Source organism: Saccostrea cucullata, unplaced genomic scaffold, assembly GCF_032062105.1.
Source record: "Saccostrea cucullata isolate Sc308-1 unplaced genomic scaffold, CSIRO_AGI_Scuc_v1 ctg4896, whole genome shotgun sequence".
NCBI classification, from domain to species: domain Eukaryota; kingdom Metazoa; phylum Mollusca; class Bivalvia; order Ostreida; family Ostreidae; genus Saccostrea; species Saccostrea cuccullata.
Window position 1 is genome coordinate 208 of NW_026933880.1, and position 4,209 is coordinate 4,416.

Consider the following 4,209-nt stretch of genomic DNA (forward strand, 5'->3'; position numbering starts at 1 on the left):
TGTGATAATTATGTTTTGTTGAGCTGCTAGACCTTTAGTTTAAAGCAATTGCGGGAGTTGCTCCTACATGCAGAATTGTTTCCACCTTTACCCCTGTTTGAGAAAAGGGAATACTTATTCATGTTACCCATGTCTTTGGCTTTTGAAATACAATTTTCAACAGATGGTCAGATATAAGGACATCAGAACTACATATTTTCCTGTATAAGTACCTAGGATTCCAGTTATTTCTAATTCCATGCCTTTTTAGCTCACCTGAGTCAAAGGCTCAAGTGAGCTTTTCTGATCACAATTTGTCCGTTGACTGTCGTCGTTGTCGTTGTTGTCGTCGTTGTCGTCGTCGTTGTCGTCGTCGTCGTTGTTGTTGTTGTAAACTTTTTACTTTTTCGACTTCTTCTCAAGAACCACTGAGCCAATTTCAACCAAACTTGCCACAAGTATCCTTGGGTAATTAAAGGCAATTCAAATTTGTTCAAATGAAGGGCCACACCCTTTTCCAAGGGGAAATAATAATGAAATAGAGAAAAATTAATGGCATTTTTAAAAAATCTTCTATTCAAGAACCACTGGGCCAGGAAAGATGAAACCCATGTGGAATCATCCTCAGGTAGAGTAGATTCAAGTTTGTTCAAATCATGACCCCCAGGGTAAGGGTCGGGCCAAAATGGCCGACCCAAGTTTTACATAGAAATATATAGAAAAAATCTTCTTCTCAAGAACCACTGGGCAAGGAAAGATGAAACTCATGTGGAATTATCATCAGGTAGTGTAAATTCAAGATTGTTCAAATTATGACCCCCCGGGCTAGGGTGGGGCAAAAATGGCCGACCCAAGTTTTACATGGGAATATATAGAAAAAAATCTTTGAAAATCTTCTTCTTAAAACCATTGGGTCAAGAAAGTTGAAACTCATGTGGAATTATCCTTAGGTACTGTAGATTCAAGTTAGTTCAAATCAGGACCCCGGGGCTAGGGTGGGGCCAAAATGGCCGACCTAAGTTTTACATAAGAATATTATATAGGAAACATCTTTGAAAATCTTCCTCTCAAGAACCACTGGGTCAGGAGAGATGAAACTCATGTGGAATCATCCTCAGGTATTGTATATTCAAGTTTGTTCAAATCATGACCCCCGGGGCTAGGGTAGGGCCAAAATGGCCGACCCAAGTTTTACATAGGAATAATTTGGAAAAATCTTCTTCTCAAGAACCACTGGGCCAGGAAAGATGAAACTCATGTGGAATTATCCTCAGGTAGTGTAAATTCAAGATTGTTCAAATTATGACCCCCAAGGCTAGGGTAGGGCCAAAATGACCGACCCAAGTTTTACATGGGAATATATAGAAAAAAATCTTTGAAAATCTTCTTCTCAAAACCATTGGGCCAAGAAAGATGAAACTCATGTGGAATCATCCTCAGGTATTGTAGATTCAAGTTTGTTCAAATCATGACCCCGGGGCTAGGGTGGGGCCAAAATGGCCGACCCAAGTTTCACATAAGAATATATAGGAAAAATCTTTGAAAATCTTCCTCTCAAGAACCACTGGGCCAGGAAAGATGAAACTCATGTGGAATCATCCTCAGGTATTGTATATTCAAGTTTGTTCAAATCATGACCCCCGGGCCTAGGGTAGGGCCAAAATGGCCGACCCAAGTTTTACATAGGAATAATTTGGAAAAATCTTCTTCTCAAGAACCACTGGGCCAGGAAAGATGAAACTCATGTGGAATTATCCTCAGGTAGTGTAAATTCTAGATTGTTCAAAGTATGACCCCCCAGGCTAGGGTGGGGCCAAAATGACGCAGTACGGTTAAGGCAACCCATGGAAAAAATATGGTAATGAGGTCATAATGAGGTTTGACGTCATGACAGTTGCTCCGCCCTGATTGATCCTTATAAGGAAATAGAGCTCGAAATAACTATTTACCGATATTTGCAAGAATTTGTAACAAACGGCAATATTTCCATGTCTAAATAAATAATTATTAGTGATTTTCTCCTATATAGAATGGCATGTTTTTAAAATAATCCGATTTCTTATGTGCCGTTTGGCTGCATTCGGCTTCAGCCAAGCGCTTGCACTCGATCACACGGAATGTTGTTTACATCTAAAACGTGGCGACATCAGCTGAGATATGCAGTGGATTTATATGCAATAATCAGACATTCTTTAAAGAATTAGGGATAAGATAAGTGACAAGGCATTGTTTATCCCTATTACGAGAATGTGAGGACATTATTACCGAAAATAATGGAAGAGTGAGACGATCTGCACCAGCTCCCTAGATCCATCAATGCAATGCATTCAGCCCAGGTATGTATGCACATGTTTGAACATTATGTAGATATGCTTCTGGTAACATCGAAGAAAAAACGATCGCGAGTGTGTACGTGTATATTTAGATGTATTTTCACGGTCAGTGAAAAACTAATGCAGTGCAGTGTGTGTCACCCCCCCCCCCCTCCAAATAGCCCACATAAAGTTAATCACTTTGTTTACTAAAAATTTAAAAATGAAATTGTACTAAATATAGAGTCGAATAGCTTATTTTCTTTGAGACGACATGTGTAATAAGGGTGTTGATTAGTAATACAAACTTAGACTTAATTGAATTTGAAATTTCATTGCTGCAGTCAATGTGTTGACAATGAATTACTGAACATGTAATGTTGTTGTCTTTTTGGCATATAAACATGCTAAATGTAGCAAATATTATTTGTATCTTTATGATGAAAACAAAGAACCTCCACTTTAGATCTATGGCTTTAAATTTTTAGAATTTCTAAATTAATGGTGAATATAATATTTATTTTTTTAGTATGATTTCAATTTTTAAGTCAATTAATTTCTATAATTTATACATAATCTTTTAAAATCATATGACATATTATACTTTTATTATTGTAGCAGTCAAGGGGTCCAGGCTTGAAGTATAAATAAATACAAAATGCATCCATTTCTCCACAGGGTATGTACACTTACATGTATAAGCATTTCACTTTTTTTAACCATGCTTGTGTGCATGATTAGGCCTATATTTATTTTTCATTTTGGTAAAGATGGAAGAATGTATATTTTTAATATCCTAATCATTTGTTCTTGTTAATGTCAGAGGTTTTAATTTCCAAGAGGAGTTTTGTAAATAAATACAGCTTTGTTTCCATTTAACTTTTATATGAATTTCAATTCACTACAGTTAACAATATATCATGAATTGTTTTGTCAAATGTAAAGTTATTTTTACTTTACAATGTATTTTATTTATTAATCTCATAGTAATAGCATATATAATGTGTTGCAGATATTCCTAAAGAATTAGACCAATGGAATCATTCATGATCAGGTAGCAAGTTAATCCATGATGTAAGGAAAATGGTATGCTCCATATTAGCTATAAACCAAATTTCCATGCAAAATTCCTGGCAAACAATATATAACAGTAAAACTGCAAATATTTAATTATGCATCCAATGCATGTTTCCATGCATTGATCTAAATTTAATTGAATTTTTATCACCAATTTACTCTTAGTAATGGTATGTTACTACATGATTGTCCTGATTTTCTCATGCATGTATTTTCAGAATTGATTTCATCCACAAGAACATGAAGTGATGGAAAAAAAATTGCAGACCCCCCCCCTCCCCCCAGTATTCCTTGTACAGTCTATTTTAATTTGAAAAGCTGTTTATGAAATAAAATTTCTTCATAAAAAAATATTTGACTTTTTCATATTCATGTGCTTACTGTACAGGTGTTGAAAAGGCTATTAATATTTGATAATCTTGACTTGCATATATTTGTGTAGCGCCAGGCTGTCAATGTCCATCAAGATTTTTTTCCAGCATGTACATTGTGTTAATTTGTTTTTCTTAATAATAGTAACTAAAAGACTAAAGGAGATTAAAGGCCCCCCTAATTGATTCAAAACAAGAAAAGGGACCACCATTTTATTCTAAAGGGAAGTGGGGGGGGGGGGTGTGGCAAGTTTTCCCAAGTCATTATGTTTTTTATTTCTTTTCATGTCAATGAAGGACAGGTCTACTAATATTTATTACTAATATTTACTTCCAATATAATGAAGGACAGATTATTTATTTTCCTCCCTACTGAAAAATGTCTGACAAGCTAAACAAAATTATAGGAGGGGGAACACTGGTCTGGTGCAGATTAATTCTTTTATCCTATTTGGGACATATTTATTTTC

At 35.4% G+C, this 4,209-nt stretch overlaps 1 long non-coding RNA gene across 1 annotated transcript; it reads left to right on the forward strand.

The window, feature by feature from the left end:
- Positions 1-1,817: 1,817 nt before the first annotated feature.
- Positions 1,818-3,707, forward strand: LOC134239533 (uncharacterized). Its single transcript, XR_009986240.1, has 4 exons — positions 1,818-2,315; positions 2,910-2,970; positions 3,304-3,377; positions 3,587-3,707. It is a non-coding gene; the product is annotated as an uncharacterized LOC134239533 (long non-coding RNA).
- The last annotated feature ends 502 nt before the right edge of the window (positions 3,708-4,209 follow it).